The sequence below is a fragment of the Trachemys scripta genome, chromosome 8 (assembly GCF_013100865.1).
Source record: "Trachemys scripta elegans isolate TJP31775 chromosome 8, CAS_Tse_1.0, whole genome shotgun sequence".
Taxonomy (NCBI): Eukaryota; Metazoa; Chordata; order Testudines; family Emydidae; genus Trachemys; species Trachemys scripta.
In genome coordinates, this window is record NC_048305.1 from 55,555,469 (window position 1) to 55,577,508 (window position 22,040).

The 22,040-nt window shown below is 42.7% G+C and overlaps 1 protein-coding gene across 5 annotated transcripts in view; it reads left to right on the plus strand.

Moving 5' to 3' along the window:
* Positions 1-271: 271 nt before the first annotated feature.
* Positions 272-22,040, plus strand: part of C8H1orf21 (chromosome 8 C1orf21 homolog) — a 258,076-nt gene continuing 236,307 nt past the window's right edge. Inside the window, exon 1 of one of the 5 annotated variants that reach the window (XM_034779350.1) lies at positions 272-477. The gene's annotated coding sequence lies outside the window, so the exon portion shown is untranslated. The remainder of the gene's footprint in view (positions 478-22,040) is intronic. The other 4 variants (XM_034779351.1, XM_034779353.1, XM_034779354.1 and 1 more) reach the window with 4 other exon arrangements.

Here is a 22,040-nt window from a genome sequence, read left to right on the forward strand (position 1 = left end):
CATCCCATTTCCCCTAGTGCTACCCCAGGGCACAGCCAGGGTCGGGGGCACAAGCAGATATTGGGCGGGAAAGGAGGGAGCCAGGGAGAGGAAAGGAGGCAGAAGGGCAGCAAGCAAGAGAAGAAGGGCGGAGACAGCACATTTCCCCTCGTTTCGCTCTCCCCCCTTCCTTCAGCCAGGCCTCTTCCTGCCCCTTCCCTCTCCCTCCATCCCTGTCTCTTAATTCCCTCTCTCTCCCCGCCCCTGCCTGACCGGGCGGAGCGCGCCCTCTCCGTCCCTCCCCTTCCCCGCTCGGTCCCTCCCTCTGCTACCCGGAGAGGCCGCTCTGCTGCCGCCGCCGGGAGCGCCCCACGGAGCCGTCTCACGGAGTTGTAGCTGCTCGTCTCCCGGCCCGGCCCGGCCCTCCCGCCGCCCTGGGACTGGGGGACCTGCCCCAGCCGACCCGGCAGGAGGCGGAGGGGCTCGGCGGCCTCTGAGGTGAGTGTTGCCCCGTCTCCCCGCTTCCCTGCGTCGGGAGCTAGTTGCGGCGAAGCCTCCCCCGGGGGCCTGGTGGGGAGGCCTGCAAGGTGGGGAGCGGGGAGGCGCTGGAGCGGCCGCCGGGTGCCGAGCTGCTGGGGAAGGGGGCAGAGATGCTGCCTCCGCCGCCTCCTGCAGCCCCTCGGAGGCCTGGCTATCGCATTTGCCGCTGCCCTTTGCGAGCTGAAGCGGTGGAACCCGCCCACCTCCCCAAGCCGAGTTTCGAGGGCGATTCCGCTCCCTGCAGCCGCCTGTGGGTGTAGGAGCTGGGGGATCCCCCTGTGCCTTATCCTCCCCCCCAAAAGCTGACCTATTATGTGCTCATTCCTGTGCCTCTGAGATTCCTCTTCCCCCCATGTATTATTCATATCCCTGCTAGGTAGGCTGGCTGGAACAGATTTCATTCCTCCTCTGCAGTTTGCAAAGTGCCCCTGCTCCAAAGAGAGGATTCAGGGGTTTGGATGTTCCTCTCCTCTGCATTTTGCTGGTTTTGTGTCCGTTTTTAACCTAGATTGCTTTACAACCCATTCTTAAAGGAGCTGGCCATAGCATGTGTAGCTGAAATGGACATTAATATATAAAGTAAGACACTAACGTTCTGTGGATTGTTCTCAGATCACAGGAGTTAGACAGTATAAATAATTGGCTGGAGATTTCTTATCCTCATAAGGAATGGATGTCCAGGAGAGGCCCTCCATAACGATTTTTTTAAAAAAATATCATTTTTAGTGTTTAACAGAAAATGCATTGCAACATCCAACGGCTGTAGTGCAACCAGCACTTACACCATCACTGACTTAACTGTAGATGTCAGACTGTGCTTACCCTGATGTGATGTCAGACTCCTAATATACATTGCAATGGTCAGTTTAGCGCTGGCTAACGATTCTGGAGACAGTTTTCTGTTGATTTGTAGAGGGGAATCAACATGGACAGAAGTAATGCAGCCTCCCCTTTATTCCCCCCCTTAGGCCAGGTCTACACTACACCCCTAATTCGAACTAAGGTACGCAACTTCAGCTACGTGAATAACGTAGCTGAAGTTCGAAGTACCTTAGTTCGAATTAGTTCGAACTTACCTTGGTCCACACGCGGCAGGCAGGCTCCCCCGTCGACTCCGCGGTACTCCTCTCGGCGAGCTGGAGTACCGCAGTCGACGGCGAGCACTTCCGGGTTCGACTTATCGCGTCCAGACTAGACGCGATAAGTCGAACCCAGAAGTTCGATTTCCAGCTGTCGAACTAGCGGGTAAGTGTAGCCAAGGCCTTAGAGTTGGTTCTGCTGTAGAGGTAGAGAAGGCAGTTCCCTTGGGGGCAACAAAATATTAGGGGCAGAAGAATAATCAGTAACTATCTACAAGGGTGACTGCAGGCTGGTAGGAGTGGATATTTGCCAGTTTGCCTGGGGCAGAGCTAGAGTCGGCCACCTTTCCTTTGGAGCTCCAACAATACTTAAACGGATCACCTCTACAGGTTAGAGCAGTAGTTCTCAACTCATGGGCTGCTTGTGGCCCAATCAGCATACAGCTGCGGCCCGTGTGACATCCTCGGGGCCATACAGGTAGTAAATATATTATGTGGATGTAGCCCACATAACACACAGAGCGCTGCATATGTGGCCCACAATGGTAAATAGGTTGTAAACCACTGGGTTGGAGGGTAGTTTGCTTATGTCTGTCCAGTCCTTTGCTTCTCTGCTGAGGCTGCCAGTAAGGGTGTCAGTCATGATGATGACTTTTGTTATGTGAATGTTTGTGCATTAGAAACTAGACTGAGGCAAACAGCTGTTTTTGTATAGGTCCCTAGTAATGACTCTTGGCTTCTACTGACTGGGATGTGGACTGGTGAACTAGGGGTAACTAGAAGCCCAGACCACTATAGCCTTGCTATTGCACTTTCTTATGTTAGGGGATCCCAAATTATGTTTGTTGTGTTTGGTTTTGGTGTTTATTTTAATTAATACTTCATTATGATATTAAAAAAAACCTTTTCACTGTTCTGCCATTGATTGAACAGCATTTAAACATAGAGTATATCTTGGGAGGTCAAACACGTGAATGATATATTTTTAGCTGACATGATGTGTAAATTATGGTTTTTGTTTTTATATGTGCAATTGTTTATTTTGAAAATCCTTGTTGTATAGTTGACTTAATAGTATAGTTGGAACAAGATACAACAGGATGTGCTTTTATTATGCAATAATGTTCAGTGGTTGAAAACATTCTGCTTTATCTTGTGCCTGACAGCGTACACTGGGTGTGAGGTTATTACACAGCATCTGCACACCGTGTCATGTTTTGTACAGTACATAATTATGAAAGCATTTACCTTGTGCTAAAATTTTGCTTTTGTTCTGCATAATATCATTATGTGTTGCATACTGAATTTAAAAGAATGGTGTTACTAAAAGTGAGCAACTTCTATATATCTTTCCTGGAGAGAGAGAGTAGCTTAGTTGTTCAAGTCTAATGTAGTTTGTTGTGCAATCACACTAACAAAGGTTAAGTATCAGAGGGGTAGCCGTGTTAGTCTGAATCTGTAAAAAGCAACAGAGGGTCCTGTGGCACCTTTGAGACTAACAGAAGTACTGGGAGCATAAGCTTTCGTGGGTAAGAACCTCACTTGAAGGTTCCACGAAAGCTTATGCTCCCAGTACTTCTGTTAGTCTCAAAGGTGCCACAGGACCCTCTGTTACTAACAAAGGTTGACATGATTGTTCAACTTTAGGTAAACAAATTCAGTATAACACAATAGATTAGAATTAATATTAATACAGTTGAGATGTGTGCTGTACTTTATTGTTGAAAATACTTTACAAAAACATGTTTAAAAGGACATTGTTGCATGTTCAAGATCATATTTAGAACAACCTTCTATGCCTTTATCATTCTGTAGTATTACTGATTATATGTATTCCAGTAGCACCAACAATGTGTTGGTACCGTCCATACTCACAGGTAGAGTTAGTGCCTGCTCCAAAGGCCCTAACCATGTAAGCTATTGCATGTGAGCAGATCCCTGAAATTGTGTGGAGTCTGATTGACTTGAGTGGGGCTCCATGTGGGCACATACTGATCACAGTGCAGGATCAGGGCCTAAGACAATCAACATACAATCAAAGGTGTGATTTTGTTTAAAATTAATATACATCAGCTGTACTTGGCAACCCCTCAACATTATGAATTGGCCAGTTTCTTGTAGTTGTCACAGAAGAAGTGTCGTTGGAGGAGCTATTTAAATGAGTGGTCTTATGGATCAGTTCAGGGAAGAAGGTCCATGCCTGGGAGCAGGGTGAAAGAAGATGTGACGATGGCTGTGGGAGAAGTAGACAGTCAAACCTGGCATTATTGGTGGAGCAGAGTTTGGGAATTGATAAGAGATAAGAAGGGAAGAACAGAATTGTGAAAGGCCTGGAAGGTGGTACCAAGAAACTTGAACTTAATGTAATGGAAAAGAGGGGAGCTATAATTATTATTTAGTATGAATTATCTTATGGGCATTACAGTAGTTTGGTGCAATGAATGTCTTTTTTCCCCCCTGTGTTTGTACAGTGTCTAGCACAGTGGAGTCATGATCCATGACTGTGGCTTCTAGATGCTAAGTAACATCCAGTTGGGTTTGGGGGCCCTGTTGTGTTAGGTGCTGTACAAATTTAAAGGTAAACATAGTCCTTGTTCCAAAGATCTTATAATGTAAGAATGCAAGAACTCTTATTATCCTATGTGATGGTGTCATTTCTTTTTCAGGGAGAATGGGATGATTTTATTGTTGCCAATGCAAGTTATAGTTTCATTTTGATTTTCATCTTGACATGGGGCCCAGTCTGCTCCCATTGAAGTTAATGGGAGTTTGGCCATTGACTTTGGTGGAGGTAGAATAGAGCCCATGTTGTCACTGTCTCCATGCCCCTGAACATCCTTTATCATAAATTAATGGAACAGCATTAAGTTTTGAACATAAACCCACCAAAGCAATTATGCACCCAAACAAGGCTGAACCCTTATTCTTCCCTGGTTGTGTCTCATCTATGCAGCTTGTGTGGTCCTACATAAATGGGTGCCACAATATTAATGCAAATATATTATAGTATTATTGGGTTCTCATGTATGCAGTTAAGGTTATGTGGTGTACCAGGTGCCCTTTATAAATAGATTGCAATATAGATGAGGACTGTCTGGGTTAGGGGATATTGTCCCGTGATGTAGGGCCCTCTGAGAGGGAACAATGTGTAGTGCAATACCAAAGCCCTGTAATACAGTTGTAATTTTAAAAGCAAATAATTTTAAAAGCAAATTTTCTTGCAGGTGTGGATCTGTGTCAACTGTATTATACTAACATAGTATTTTCTTGTTTTGCTGTCTTAAAAATATGTGGTACAACCTCATCTGCTGTACAAAACTCTGTCTTTCTTGTTTAAGTGCATGTCACTGTGGTATCTGAGGGCTGGGAGAATACTTTCCCTCTTATCTCTGTACAGAGCAGTAATATGATTGGTAGTACAATACTTAGTGATATATCTCGGACAGAAAATTACAAGCCTTAGCGTTTATGTAAAAAAGCTAACTTAGTCACTTTGATATACAGTACTTGTACTACAGTATTTTCTTCACTACACTTACAATCAAATACCAAAGATACACTCAATTATAGGCATTATACATGGCTTATTTTATTCAGTGAAAAGATACAAATGCTAAAAATAAAGGCATGAGTTTTCTGCAGCAACATGTTTCTCCTGTACATAGATTTCAGTGGGTTTTTACCCAAAACCAGAGTACGCAAGAACTGCTGTATGCCAAAGAGGGACTTGACCAGTTTTTGTTTGAAGTTTCTCCCAAGGTACATTTTAGTAAGATATCTGCTGTAACATCTTGAGGGATGTATGTCTGAGGAGGGTGGGGAATGGAATTGAAAAGTTGCATTAAGGAGCTTTGTGTTAAGAACCAGAGAATCAAATAAGGAGAGCATCCTTCAAATAAAACCAACAGCATGGTGCCTGAAATTATTCTTTGGCTTAGGTTTCAACTTAATGTTCAAATCATACTGAGAAGATGTGTATCTTACCAAGTTTCATTTTTAAATTCCTCTGAAAACAATTCCTTGGAATTGTGGTTTGAAGAATTTCCACTGAAGAGGTTTCCTTGTCGATGATCGAGGAGTACTGTGCGAGTCTTAGTGGTCACTTGGGTGACCGAGATTGTTTGAATTAGACTTCGGAATTGGTGGCAACTGCAGTAGTTGTATAGCGTGACTTAACACCCCTTCCCCCGAAACTTCTTAATGACTGTGCTTTAAAGTACTGCTGCTTCCCAAATGTGTGTGGCAATTCCTTAAAATTACATTTAAAGTGAGAGGCATTTTCCAAGCTTGGACAAGCATATTCTACTTTGTTATTAAAGTAGGGAAGCTTAATTAATGATGCTAGATGAAACAATGATACATAAACATGGTTAAAATCTAATGGATTCCAGTAAAACAGAATAATAGTCCAACAGCATCTGTTATCTCATGTGTGCATAGTGTAGTTCTTCTTAAGGAAAAGTAATTCTGGAATAAAGATAAGATGCTACAAAATAGTTTCACCTGAATATTGATGGCCTGATGAGGAGGCAGCATGGTCCAGTGGATGAGGCAATGGAGTAGAAGTAAGGAGATGTGGGTTCTAATCCCATTTTGGTGACTGATCTGCTATGTGACCTTAGACAAGTCACTGCACCCCTCTGTGCCTCTGTTTCTCCTCCCACCCTTGTCTCCCTTGTCTGTTTCAATTGTAAGCTCTTTGTGGCAGGGATTATCTCCTACTATGTGTTCTGTACAGTACCTAGCACAATGGGACCCTGTTCTTGGTGGGGGACTCCAGGTTCTCCTGCAAAACAAATAATATATTTGAAAAAGTCCTCAGAGAGCATAGAAGATATCAGGACCTCTGTGTAAGCTTACTGTGAGCAGTCTTAAGTTTGGCTGCCGCCTATCATTTATTCCACCAATTACAAGAAGTAATAAAAAAATTCCAGGATTGAGGTGTAGAACGCTGAGGTTTATGAAGTATATATTTAATGGGCAAAATGCTGCAGGATTTGTACATACAAGTGGGCACTTTCCCAAAAGAGTGTGTTAGGAGCCAGAACCACTTTGGTACTAACCAGCATTTTAGCTCTTTAACATATCTGTGAACATGACATAAATACCATAGCCTCATTCACTCAATTCCAGTAAATGAAACATAACTATATTCCAACTATGCATCAGAATATAAAAATATTCTGGACAACTTATGCTGTATAAATAAATGGGAAAATTTACCCAAATTTTCCAAATTTGTGCACTGAACATCAGTGGGGAGAGCCTTAACTCGTGGACTTTCGTTCTTGGGTTTCTACCCCGGTCTCCTTCCAAGTCCCTTACAATAAAATGAAAACAATTTTTGAGTTCTTAGTAGTGATGCATGTTTGGCAAACAGGCCTCTGAATTTTAGACTTGCTCACTAATCAGGATTTGGGGGGTATGCACAATTAAGGACACTGGGTAGTGCGATTGTTTTAGCAAAGAAGAGATAGAGGAAAGAACAGAGCATCCTTCCTGCCTTTCTCATGGGAGCAACAGCCTTTGCAGTGATTGCAGTGCTTCTAGATGGTATGTGAAAGTTGATGTGTAGCCAGTGGGGATTTGGGCCTGTCATAGTTCACTCTTCTATAATAAGAATTTCTTTTAACTGCTATGAACAGCTAGAAAAAGTTCTAAATATCAGATACTGACTTTTTGGATACCTCTACCTATAAAAGTAATTGAGAAAATGCAGATGAGCGAAATTTGCGTAAAATAAGACAAATGTAAATGTCCTGTGGGTTTGCTGAACAGCCACTCCATCCTTGATATCCATTAGGGGAACAAGCTAGGCTTCTTCACCTTTCTGATGATACCCCAGTAGGATCTGGTGTTCACCTGCCTGTTAGTGTAAATACAGGTGCTGTGCAGCATTGATGTACCAGCAAAGTTTGCCATGGCTCAGTCTTATGTTGAAAGTAGATTTGGGTGTATCTCCTTCACTTAGTGGACATCTTCAATTCCATGGAGTCCTGTGAAGTAGGAATGGACAGGGACCCTTAGTTTGTGTAGTGGTACTGAGTGGAAACAAATGGCTCAGGAGAGCTCTCGGTGCTATTCTTGAGGGCGGTGTTCTTTCTTCTCCATTGACACTGCTCTTGGTAGATGGGCACAACTCAGTAGCTGAGGTCTGGTGGATATTGGAGATTCATCAGAGTCTGGCATCCATAATAGCAGCTGGGACCAGCTTTCCTTATGTGATTCTTTATTTTTGTGGCAGTCTCAAATGGCAAATTGGAGCTACTGAATCTGCCAAAAGAGATCATGTTGAGAAGATGAAGCGCAGGGCCTTCCTTGTTCAGGCATGAAGCTATGACATTCTCATCCCCTCAATTATCATGAAAGTACATTAAGATGTATTCTTTAGTGGTAGGCTCAGGACTTGTCTGAGTTTTAGGGTTTTTTTGTATTAGCTGCATTATATTTTTCCTTCAGGCTTTGTTTCCACTCTGGGATCTAACTGTGCATGTTGCCTGTTTCTTACAACATATATTTTTAGTTTATTGCATAGCCTCTGGGTGTGGGTACCTATAAATCAAAGTTGACTCTAGTGCTACTGAAACCAACCTGAAAATCTCCCAATGAACAAGTAGTTCAAAAGCATTGTTTTTCCAGTATTCAAAAAACCTAATAGTTCAAACTGCATCCCCTCTGTCTCTGTTGTGTCGAAAGAGAGAGATCTTCAAGATGAAAAGCTCTTCCTGATTTTTGGGTGCTTCCCATCTTTCTCTTTGTGTTTCAAATTCTTTAGGGGATAAACTAAGTAATCCTCAAATTGATGTTTGGGGAGTTTTCCTTTCTTACCCTAATTAAAGTGGTTTACTTGGAATGATGTTTGTGATAGTCCTTCCCTGTTCCCCCACCCCATCCTGGAGGCTGCAGATTCCTGCCTCAAATCATCATGTTTCATTCTGCAGAAATATCCTCAGAAAGCTTTTAAAAGTGAAACAGCCAGTCTGAGTGTTCTGGAACAGCTTGCTCTAGTAGAGGACCATGATACAGCACTGGATGAAGATGTCAGCAACAGGGAGTGACTCTGTCGCAACTAACGCAAACAGACATACTCTGTCAGTGTCACAGAGCAGTAAAGATTGACTCATGACTGATGGGTAGATTATTTTTTTTTTTTCTCAATGACAGAAGCTGACTTTGGTGTGTACTTCCTGTAATGGTAACATTTTACAGACTCAAAACACTGTCACAAGGGTGTGTGCTGCCCATAGAGGGTAATATTCCTCAAGTTTAAAAACAGCAAGAACTTTAATGCACAATTAAGGTTGAGAATGTGTTCCTCTCCTGTGAAGTTAAATTCACTTGCATGCACATCTGTGAATTTAGGCTGGGGTTTTCAAAATTGCCTCAGGGAATTAAGCCCCCAATCTCAATTGACTTGCAATGGAATTTGGTCACCTAGCTTTCCTAAGCCCCTTTGGAAATCCCAGTCTTCATCACTTAAATGTAAGGAAGTTCTCAGTTATGGTTCCAAACCCAGTCTTGATATAGTGTCAAGTATCAGGGGGTAGCCATGGTAGTCTGTATCCACAAAAACAGCAAGGAGTCCGGTGGCACCTTATCTGTTAGTCTTTAAGGTGCCACCAGACTCCTTGTTAGCCTTGATATAGGCTCTGTGCCCCTGCTGATCCTCAACAGGTGATCAGAGACCCCAGGGTAATTTAAATATCTAGATAGAACATATAGGCTACGGACTTGTGTGTGTATGTGGCTAGTGGGAAGAAAGGAAGTTGTAACTATAAAGGGGGTTGGGAGGCTAGAAGCTTGTCACTAGGTACAGGGAGTGGGTGAGTCAAGATAGTTTGGCACCAGGGCAGAGAGGCTTAGATATTTGTTGCTCGTGTGATTAAAAAGTTGAAGGGCAGATGACTGGGGAAGTGGGCTGCACATCTTATTCTGTGGATGGTTTCACAAAGCAGGAAACTGACTATTCAGCAGTGGTCCAGAGTGAGGTTGACTTTCCAAGGTTTACATCTTGCCTAGCCTTATTCCGTAGAATGCGGCTAGTTATCAATATTATTTCACTTTGCTTATGGGTAACTGTTGAGAGTATTGTGGAATCACTCCTTACAACAATTGATGAGGTTCACAGTTTCTCAGGAGGTGGCTTGTGATGTTAAATTTCTACTATTTGTAAAGGATCTTGAGTTTAAGGTAACACACATAACAATGCTTTCCAATGATTAATGGACATAATGTGTGTTGTGGTCCATTAGGAGTGGGTGTTGGTGCACAGTGATTCTACTAGCTGCAAATCACTAGCTTCTGTAGAAGTCAGAAAATATTGCACAGGCTATGTAACTCTTGTAGTTAAATAGATTCATCAGTTAATCAAATAATTCAAAGGACAGTTACACTTAGCATAGTTCAGGAACATACACAAGCTCTTATTCAGAGTAAATAAAATATGTCAGCCATGAATGCAACTGTAGGATTTGGCTCAGACCTTATTGTGGATCTCAGGCACAGCTCTGGGCAAGAAATAGAATGTGCACTGTACCACCCAGGAATAACAACAGGAGGCATGATGATTCAGAGACACTCCTCCAATTTCCTCTTTGCTTCTGGGAGCTAGTAATTTACTCCTGGTCTGTAGTAGCAGTAAATTATTACCTATGCCATGCTGGCTCATCTGCTCTGACCAATGTAGCTAAAGGAGTGGAACTAAGGCTTTGCCCATTCTCTGCCCCTCCTGGATGACTCCTCGCCCACCTGCTCTATGAAGGGAGTAAACAGGTGAATAGCCCGGCTCACTCCTGTGTGCCTTGACCTCAAACCAGGTGGTTCATGAAAGGCTATAAGAGAGGATCCTCAGTCCTTTGTCCAGGCCAAGGCACAAAACTCTTGTTGAGTCAGTGGGCGTTTTGCCTTAGCAAGGTTTGCAGAATTTGGCCCTTAGTGTCTAACGTAGCCTTGGATCATTTTGGGAGACAATAAATTCATAGGTTGATAATCTAGAGAAATGATTGATTACAGTCTATTTGTTCAGCTTGGAGGCTAGGGAGAAGGAACTCTGGGCTCCCCATGATTATTGAAGGTTAATTGGAGAATGGCAGATATTTGTTGTACAAATGTGTTATCTCCTCTCCTTCTTTTCCTCTCTCTGTAAAAAGGTGTAGGTATATTATAGGGCACAAATGGGAATTAGCAGTCTGTCTTGACCCTGCAAACACATGTGCTACTCCTGAGGGTATTTTGTGCTAAAAAATTAAAAATTTTGCAAATTTTATTTGTCAAATAAATGTGGAGACTCCAGCATGGCATTGGGGAGCACAGGCCACTGGCTGCACAGAGGTGGGAGATCACTCTGCAGCTCCCCCCAGGACATGGACTCAGCAGTGAGGCTGCACCCAACCCTGAGATAGTGCAAGGACTGGGTTTGCCCCAGAAACACCCCAGGGTCCTTCCCCTCTGTGCCAGGTGTGGGCAGGCAGGCTCAGCCCAGCAGGATCCAAGAATGGAGGGGGGATCCAGGTGTGGGTTGAGAGGGTTCTGTGTGGGGCAATCTGGGTGCAGGCAGCTCAGTGATGAATCCAGGTGCAAGGGGATCTGGATGCACAAGGGTTTGTTGGGGGGGCGGTTCTGGGTGCAACGGTAATGGGACTCTGCAGGGGGGTCCAGGTGAAGGTGGTTGGAGCTCAGCAAGGAGCTGAGGTGTCTGTGTGTGTGTGTGGGGGGGGGGTAGAGCTTGGCAGGTGGGTCTGGGTATGGAGGGTTCAGTAGGAGGAATCCTGATGCTGGTGGGGATCCAGGTGCAGTTATTGGAGCTCGGTGAGGTGGGGAGCTGGCTGCGGGTGACTCATCAGGGTGGTCCAGGTGCAGGGGAGTGGGACTTGGAAGGGGGAGTTCTGGATGCCGGGGGGGAAGGTGGAGGCTCGGTGGGAAGGTCTGGGTATGAGGGGGTCTGGATGCACGGGGGTTGGGCGGATGGGGGAGCATCTCCCTGTATAGTGATCCCTCCCCCTGCAGCTGAGGGGCAATGGGTGCAGGAAGTGGGGGAGGGGTGGAATTTGCAGATCTTCCTGCAGCCTGGGGAGAAATCTGGGGGTGGGTCTGACCTGGCCTTAGATGCTGTGCAGGGGAAGAGGAAGTCCCATTCTCCCAAGCCCAGCTGGGACTAGCAGCTGAGCTGGTGCAGAGTAGGAGCCACCAGCTGTGTCTTCCCCAGCTCCTGCCCCACAGTGATTTACCTCTCTGCCAGCTGCCTTGGGCACCCAAAACATACTGCTCGGGTGGGGAGGGGAATGTCGCATGACCACTCTTGTGGCTTCCCTTTGCTTCCCTGTCAGAAAATCATTTTTCTGCGGGGAAGCAAAGAAATCTGCGGGGGACATAAATTCTCAGCATGTGCAGTGGCGCAGAATTCCCCCTGGAATAACAATGTGCTTAAAATTAAGCATATGTATGTTTACAAAATTGGGGCCCTAACAGGTGCAGTTTTTCTTCCATTGTACCACCATTTTCAATTATGCCAGTCACTGCTGTGATAGAGGAGAATCATTTCTCCCTTTGTTGCTGTAGAATTCCCATTACAGTAGTGTTGATGGGAATTATATGAATGGGTTATAGTGGAGAATAACCCCCCACCCGGAGCTGCTGTTAAGACTGGCCTAGAATAGTGATATATTTGTGCACAAAAGGATATATTTGTGTCCCCATATTTATTCCTTAATCTAAATGGAGCAGAAATGGGGGAGGGGGGTTGTTGTTGGTGGTGGTGGTGGCGAGGTGCCTCCCTCCCCTAGTGGTGTTTCAATCAAAACAGCCAAAGGAAAGCTTATTGGCAATGATTAGATTGTATCCCAGTTCCTGCAAGAAGAGGGAGACACACAATATGGTCACTTACAAAAAAAGGATAGTTCCTCTCCCATGCACTAAAGCTTAGGGGAGGATAAGACAGGGCTGGAGATTGCAGGCAGGCAAAAATCAGGTTCACCAGGGGAGGAATACGAGACTATCAAAGTAGCTGCTTGGGAGACAGAAGAATGTTTTGTAAGGAGGAGGACCAGGCTAGTCATTACCAGGCTAGGGATTTCTGGCATCGTAAGACCAGTTCTGTTTTGGTTTCAGTAGTGCACTATGAACACACTGAGGACTAAAAAGCCTTAGGATAGAACACAGAAGACCTGAAAGTCTTGGTTTTCTTTTGATGGTTCTACCTGATGAATTACTCTGCCCTGCTTATGTTTCAGTTTACTAATTCTCTTAGAGTTGATTGCCAACCCATTCACTTTTTAGCCTGTGCAGCTGCTTATCCTTTCCCCCACTTGCTCTGTAATCTCTCAGTTCCTCTTCTTTCTCCTCTCTGCGACCGCCAGACTCTCATGAAGTTGCCTAAAGAAAGTTTTGTACTGCTTGAAAAGCCTGAGGGTAGTTGGTTAAAGTGGGTGTGAGTATGCTGCTTGGTGCCAATAGAGTCAAAGGCTAGAAGTTATAATGGGTGTCGATAACATATCTTAAAGCTGCAAACAGAGCTGGGATGGGAGTGGATGCTTCTTTCATTCTCTCTGGGGGACTATAGTCTCAGAGTCAAGGAAAAAAGTGCAGTAGTTTCTGGAAGGGGCATGTGGGCCTTTGTGCATAATAAGGTTGTGCCACTGATTTTGTGCCTGAATGAGTGCAAAGTAAGAGTGGATGGAAAACAGAGAAGGGGAATTACCTTCATCCTTGAAGTAGTATAAAGTGTTAGGGCTCCTTCAGGTCACATGACAGGTTACTGACAGAAATTTAGACACTCCTGGCAGTTGGCCAATAAGTTCAGTAAATTTGACTGGTGAGGTGCTCAGCAAAGATGAAGTAGGTCAAAGTTGGAGGTAAAAAAGGAATATGGCGGCCGTCTAGGGTTCTACATTTTCCGTCTCTTCCCTTACTTACTGTTATGTAATCTCCAGTTATGCTGCATGCAGCTATCTTTAACAGTCCTTCTGTTGTTTATCCTGTACACTAACTGACGTGTTAGATCTGTACCAGAAATACTAAGGAGGAATACAATTTTACAAAGTGAATTTGGAGGGGAAGGGAGGAGAAAGTAGAGGAGGAAGAGCAAGCAAAAAAGGAAAAGGAAATGAGGTAAGACTGAAATAGCCTAGAAGCATATGATAGGGAGGGAAATAATAGAAGGAAAAACACGATACTTACAAATATAGCAGAAATCTTTTGGAAAACAATAAGAAAGATATTGTAAAAATCATTCTACTGTAAAAACATTGTTCTGGTCATCCATTTAAAAATAACTTTTACAGAGCAGTGTGACTGGTTGGTGAACATAGAAGAGCAAATCTAGAATGGTCTCTAGCAGTACACCTAGTTGAAAATTTTTGAATGGAAACTTGGAAAATGGCGTTTTTAAAAATGTTGCAAAAATATAGACTCTTTTAATAGAATTCTATTTAATAGAATACAATGTAAATGTATATAGACATTTTTTGTCACCCCAAAACCAGTGTTTTGATAAGTGAAAAAGTTTGTTTTACCAAAATTGGGTTTTGAATAAAGAGCCTGTCACAGTTTTGATAATGTTTTAGATGTTCATGACAAAAATGCTAAAATATTTTGCACTTTTTTTTTTTTTTTTTTTTTTTAAAAACAGGCCAATTTAGAAACTTTTGGGGGGAAAAAAACGTCAGAATTTTCCATAGAATGAGTTTTTCATTTTTTGGCCAGCTCTACTTAGTAGTAATTTTACAGCATCTAGCTTGTTGAAAGAAGTTCTGAGAAGAAAGCAATTTTGAATTGAAGGATAGTATTAATTTAGTTTTCTGTCCAGTTCTGGACCGCCATTTTAACCTAAGCTGCCTGGGTTTTTTACAGTGATGATGTCAAGGCTTTCTAAACTCCTTTGTCAGAATAAACCCTGGCAGCATAATTCTGCTGCAGCAGCAAATCTGCTTTCATTTAAAATGTGTCCAAATTTTGGAAGAATGTTCTGTGACTCCTCCCCTTCCCCCCCAACCCTAACCTATTTCGCTGAATAATTTATGTTTGTGTGGTCACAGTGTAGTAAGTATAAATACCTAAAATGCAGCCCCAGGACTCAGTGTGTCTGGTGGAGCTTACTAATAATGTTGCTCACAGCCACTCTGTCCCTGTCATGGCCTGGTGAAGACAAAGCTGATTGATCCCAGGTTTTTATTGTTAATAACCACAAACAAGCAAATTCCTGTTAATTTGTCTTGGATACAGTATTATGGGCATGTTAATCTAGTTTTATGTAAACAAACTATGTAATTATCAGTGCAAATTTGGTTCTACCTTCTGTGTTCCTGTGTTTGAATGGATACCTTGGAGCCAGATTCTGGTGCTGCTGAAGTCAATGGGAGCTTTGTCATTGAGATTAGTAGGCCTGGGATTTGACATCCTTATGTTAAAATTATTGTTTTTCCAAATTGCCTTTAGAGTAACCCTAATTGTATGTTAAAAGGGGTACTTGAGGGATTTACCATAGCTTTAAAAGCCTTTTTTAAAAAAAACCTGTTCTATAACAATATCTTAGAGGGGGGAAAATATGTTTCTTTACCAAAAATACTTCCCCTCAGTCTTGTGGGCATGCTATGTAGGTGTTCATATGCTCGCTCCCGTGTGGGTTGTGGCACCTGACATAATGGCTCCAGACCTGCTGTCATACCCGTACCTCATTCCACAGTATGGACAGGAGCCCACACCATTTGGATTAGCGAGGGAGGGGAATTGATACGTTTCCCTGCTGCCCCATGGGAGAAGGGATTCAGAGCAGTGGTTGGGGACGGTAAGCCAGCAGGGTGCTAAGCAGAACAAAAGGTTGTGGGCATCAGGCCTCCTGAGAAGCATTCTCCCAGCACTATCATGTAGACCAGAATTGCCAACTATTCCTCCACCCTTGAGCAAGGATTGATGATGGAGCAGCTACAGCCAAACATCTCTACCAAATCTCTACCAAACTAGCCCCAGAGATTGGCAGTGTGCAAAGGGATTTGAGAGGCAGGTTGCAGTGTAGTAAGGCAGAGGGTGGGTGTAGCTGGTTGGGGGCTTATAAAATGAGAACAAGAGAAGGTATCGGGTTAGCTGTCCGTCAACAGTAAAGTGTTAAACAGTTGATAGGTAAGGGGTGCTCTGAGGTGGTGAACGAATAGGTGAGGTCTAAAGAGAAAATGTGGTGTCAAAAAACAAAACTAGAAAATACTTATAACAAAAATGAAAGGATAAGGTTTGTATATTGGCAGACAGGTGTGGCTTACATGGATTTCACAAGACTTAGTTAAGAATTAATTTAAAGGTGGGGGAGGAAAGGCAGATATTTAAAATAATAAAGATAAAATGCTTCCTTCTTTTCCTGGAGCTCTCTGGGTGAGGAACTTGTTTTACTCTGTCTGTAAAGCACCTAGCATATTTTTGGCGCTATATAAATTCTACTAATAATACTAATTATATTAGGGCTATCCACTGGCCTTTGCCCCTTTTTTTTTCTTTCCAAAAGAGAGCATCAAAGTAGCAGTCTGCCCAGAGGGCAGATCTCATACCCAATTAATGGGCAATATGATTGACTTTGAACCAGGAAGAAGAGAAGGAAAATCGAAAACTCAGTGTAGGACAGAGGTTTTCCACAATCCCTATAGGTTAAGAATCAAAATTTAGAAGATTGTAAATGTTCCAACTGTGAACTGCAGTGTTTTTGTTCAACATGTTATCCTATTGATTCTTGTTCTGTCTACTTTTCAAGTCTCTGAAACATTAATATTCCATTTATATCATGCTGGAGGTGTGTTTCCTCTCTGTTCTCTTGTCTTCATTTGTTTTCTCTCTCTTCTTCTGTCTGGTATTCTTCCCTTAGATGCTCAGATTATTGTTATTTTACCATAGTGCCTGCCTGCTATGTGTGAATAGACACTTTCCAAATGCTCATGGAAGATGGTTTCCTGCTCCAAGAAGATTGCAATCTAAAGACAGGCAAGTAGACGGGTTAGGACGAGTGGAACAGGAACAATAGGCAAATTGTATGCGATGCAAATACAAGTCAACTTTATACACTACAAGCAGTTTGGCAGAAATGAGTCCTTAAGAGGGACTTAAATGTGGAGTGGGTAGGGGTTTTGGGGATCAGCTTAGAAATGTTGAACTGTGATTAGGGGGCTGTGTGAAAGAAGACCTGCAGGTGATACAACAGTGATGAATGTGATATAATACCTTCAGACCTGATCCTGTGAACGCTTTACATGTGAGTAACTTTACTGTCATGATTTCAGTGGAGCTACTTGTGAGTAAAGTTACTGATGTGTATGTTAGCAGTATTGGTAACTTGCAGCCTGTCTTGGCACATTTGACTGGAGCAGTATCTGAAATACTGTTAGGGCACCAAAGAACAGGAGCTGTCTTGCAGGTCAGGCAGCTGTGGTGCAGGCAAGGCACTGTGCCTGCTGTAATAGGGCTCGGTACCCTAGACTGTTGTCGAAGCACTTAGAAAATTTTTTTTTTGAAAGGGGTATATGTGTCTGTGTGAAATATACATACAGAAGTAGCCAATGCAAGAGGAAAAAAGGTGTAACGTTTTGGATCTGTGAACTTGAGAGTGTAATTTTAAAAGTACTGTTAAATCTAAAGTGCAACAAAATGCAAGAAAACCAGTTTTTTTCGATATATCCATATGGCACACCATGCTGAATATTAAACTAAGAATGTTTGTTAATCTAAGAAGGTTTTTATATGTATCTTCCTTATGGCTCAGAATGCATAACTTTCTATATGATGAGACTTGTTATCCCTTGGCCTTCCCATTACTTTCCCTGGATTCTCGGCCCCCATCCCCAATCCCTCTCTGTATTATTAATTATATTACAGTAGTGCATGGAAACCCCAACAGAGATCCTAACTCCATTGTGTTAGGCACTCTACCAGTGCCTAGTAAGAAACAATTCCTGCTCTAAAGAGTTTACAATCTAAATAGACAACACAAACAAAGAGTGTGTGTGGGGAGAGAGGCGCAGAAATGCCAAGGTCTCAAAGTAGATCAATGTCTGAGCTGGGAATAGAACCCAGGTCTCCTGATTTGCAGCCCCACTAGGTCCATGCCGCCTTGATGTTCTCTGTTGTCTAATTTAAGGCCAAATCCTAATTGCCATACTCATGCAAGTAGGACCATTGATTAAAATAGCAATACTCACATGAGCAAAGCCCTTAGTCCATAATTCTGCAAGTTGTTCTGCATGGTTGGGCACCCATTAAAGTCAATGTGATGCGATTGAGAAAAAGGCCAGTGCAATCCTAGGATGCATCAGGCGAGGTATTTCCAGTAGAGCTAGGGAAGCGTTATTACCATTATACAAGGCACTGGGAGACCAGTGGGCACAGGATCTGCCTTCATGGCGTAATCTGCCTTTAACAAATTAAAGGATGAGGACCTCAGACCACAAACTCTTTGAGATGGGGGTCTTCTCTTCATTTATGCATTTGTCTGTCCATTGCCAGGTGTGCTAATGGAGTAATAAATAATACTGATAAAGGAAAATAAGAAGGGCACTGGCAGGTTAAAAATTGCATCTTTAAAAAAATAGTTTTCCTTCCCAGCAGAGAACAACACAGAATTGGGAGTCAAGAGACCCAGGTGGTATTCCCAGCTCTACCATTGACATGCTCTCTGCACTTGATTTCCCAGTCTGTGAAATGGCATTAATAATGCATATCTATAGTCTTTAAGGCCAAAAGGGACTATCATCTAGACCAGTGGTTCCCAAACTTGTTCTGCCACTTGTGCAGGGAAAGCCCCTGGTGGGCCGAGCCGGTTTGTTTACCTGCCGCGTCCGCGGGTTCGGACAATTGCGGTTCCCACTGGCTGCGGTTCGCTGCTCCAGGCCAATGGGAGCTGCTGGAAGTGGTGCGGCCCGAGGGACGTACTGGCCGCCGCTTCCAGCAGCTCCCATCGGCCTGGAGCAGCGAACCGCGGCCAGTGGGAACCGCGATCGGCTGAACCTGTGGACACGGCAGGTAAACAAACCGGCCCGGCCCGCTAGGGGCTTTCCCTGCACAAGCGGCGGAACAAGTTTGGGAACCACTGGTCTAGACTGACCTCCTGCACATTGAAGGCCACAGAACCTCACCTACCCACTCCTGTAATAGGCCCATAATCTGTGGCTGAGTTACTGAAGTTGATTTGTGGACTTAAAATTGCAGAGAATCCACCATTTACTCTAGTTCAAAGCAGCAAGTGATCAACAGAGGAAAGCAGCCTGTCCTGCCCCCCCTCCCTTCAGGGCTCTGCCAGTCTGACCTGGGGAAGATTCTTTTCCAACCCTAAATGTGGCCGTCAGTTAGATCCTGAGCATGTGGATGAGACTCACTCGTCAGACAGCTGGAAAAGAATTCTCTATAATAACTCAGAGCCCTCCCCCTCTAGTGTCACATCTGTGACAGTTGGAGATATTTGCTCATAGCAGTTGTGGATGGGCCATATGCCATTGTAGGCAATCTCATCATACTACCCTCCTCCATAAACTTATCAAGCAAGTTTTAAGTTAGGTTTTTTGCTTCTACTACTTCCCGTGGAAGGGTGTTTCAGAACTTCACTCCTCTGAGGGTTAGTAACCTTTGTCTAATTTCAAGCCTTAACTTATTGCTGGCCAATATATATCCATTTGCTTTGTGCCGACGTTGGCCCTTAATTTAAATAACTTCTCTCCCTTCCTGGTGGTTATCCATCTGATGTTTTTATAGAGAGCAATCATCTCTCTCCTTATCCTTTTGTTTTGTTAGACTAAACAAGCCAAGCTCCTTAACTCTCCTCTCATAGGGTAGATTCTCCATTCCTCTGATCATCCTAGTAGCTGTTCTTTCTACCTATTCCAATTTGAATTCATCTTCCTTAAATACTGTGACCCAGAATTGCACACAGTATTCCAGATGAGGTCTCACCAGTGCCTTTTATAATGGTTATAACACTTCCCTATTTCTACTGGAAATACCTCTCCTGATGCGTCCTAGAATTGCATTAGCCTTTTTTCTTGACTGCATCACCTTGGCAGTTCATAGTCATTCTGAGATTTACCAATGTGCCCAGGTCTTGCTCCTTCTGTGTTGCTTCCACTGATACATCCCCAGCTTAGAGCAAAAATTCTTGTTGTTAGTCCCTAGATGCATGACCTTGCATTATTAGATTTCATCCTATTTCTATTACTCCTGTTTTTAAGGTTACCCAAATCTTCTTCTATGATATTCTGGTCCCCCTTTGTATGGACCTCCCAACTTTGTGTCATCTGCAGGTTTTATTAGCACGCTCTCCCTTTTTGTGCCAAGGTCATTAATGAAAAAAGATTGGTCCCAGTAACATGCTTTGAGATCTACAGGAGAAAGTGTGAAGTATTATTATTTTCTGTTTTTTTATATATCTATATATCTATATAGATATATAAAAACAGAAAATAATAATACTTATTATATATAATAATATATATATACACACTAGAATGCTGCATAGGTTTTGCTTCTCTTTTAAAACTTCTTATGGTATTTTTCAGTGTGCCAGTTTCATGAATGCAAAGGGTGTGTTTATATACTTGCAGTCTCAAAAGGACAGGCACATTTTAGTCCTCAAGATGTTGACTATATCCCTTTTAAAATGAATCCTGGGCTGTGTACGTTTGTCTGTTCCTTGGATGTTAGTATTCAGCTAACATGGCACATGAATGCTTGCTAGAGTGAAATGTCATTGTCATGTTTATACATTTAACACTTCGTTTTATTCAACATTTATTTATTTATTTGGAAAGTTTGTAACTTTTCTTCATGCTTAAAACAGTCTAAAATAAAATCTACAGTAAAAACTAAGGGTAAAATAAGGTTATACATTATTTTCTGAAGATTGCAAATAACTTTTTTCAGATTTCCTGCCCCTCCACCATTCCCCATAAAATGCAGATAGATGCTTCCACTCCCCCCTGGCCTGCCCAAGTTTCATTTTCATGCCAAAAGGATACTTTATTCTTCCCTCCTTATCACAGTACTACACAGTATAAATTTCAAGCCTTTTAAACATAAATGGCTGGTAATATGGGAAACCAGCTAATCCTGCTGAAATGGACTAGAGTTAGCATGTTTATCATTGCCTTCTACTGGATAGAACAATTACACACCTGCTTATTGTACGTGAATGTCACCCTCTTATGGGTATGCATCTGAAGAAGTGGGCTGTAGTCCACGAAAGCTTATGCTCTAATAAATTTGTTAGTCTCTAAGGTGCCACAAGTACTCCTACCCTCTTATGGCTTTCACTAAGTTTTAATACTACCACAGCCACTGCAGCTTCCCTTTCAGCTTATGTGACAGAGTCATGTTTTGGAGCTGAAGGTTTTAGGTTCTGTCCCTTATGCTCATGTGTGTCTGAGTTGGCATTACTATAGTGCTTGAATAGAATTGTAGATTTTTAATGAATCTGCAGTTTTATATGCACTTTCCGGATAGTTTCATATTGACTCCATGTTCCATAAGTTAAGGAAACTGACTTTGGGGATTTGAATTAAATCTTTGTAGTAAAAAATACATAATAAAAGATAAATACAAATATAAGATAAGTTGAGGTGATAAAAATTCACACAGAGGAAAGTTATATTTTAATAATGACCATATTTGGGAAATTGTAATGGAAATATACAGTAATTTTTATCAACATACAAAAAGACAGTGTCACATGTATCTTCAGTATGGATATGAAATATGTAAACAATAATACAATCATATAAAAATGAGTGGTATACCACCATCTTTCCACTCCCATGAATATCAGGCCACCTTAATTTAGGTGCTTACCCATGGATACACAAGTGTCAATTTTTTGGCCTGTATTCCTGTTGAGACATCAGTAAATATTTGGCACATCCTCTACTGACTGCTGCTGTAGTTCGTTTTGCATCTATTATTTACAAAGCTGTGTCACTTTTACTCATGATGCTGTTGCACAAAGATATACCTTGGCTTTAAATAAAAATGAAACTAATTGAAAGCATCTACAAGAGTTTTCGGGACCAGCTGCCAGATTTCCTCTGCCCTTCCTCACGCCTCTTGCTACAAATGCTGAATAGCTTTCAATCAAAATAAATGAGGCAAAGGGTGGAAGGAAAAAAAAATAGAAGTATTTAACCCCTTTTTACAGTTCAGGAAATGAAGATTGAATGACCTGCCCTAGATCACATGGTCAGAGCCAAAAATTGAAAGCAAGTCTGCTGAGTTCCAGTGTAGTGTCTTAATCACAGTACCATCCTTCTTTTCTAGAATTATCCTTTTCTTTCACTGAGGAGATAACCTGCATGTGGGTTGACCTCCTAAACCAACAATCTGAGAGAAAGATCAGAAATGCAACATCCTCCTTCCGAGAATTCAGCCCATTCACACAAGTAGTAGTAGTCACCGAAGTATCAGTGGCAGTCAGGGCTACTAACTCTGACCCCT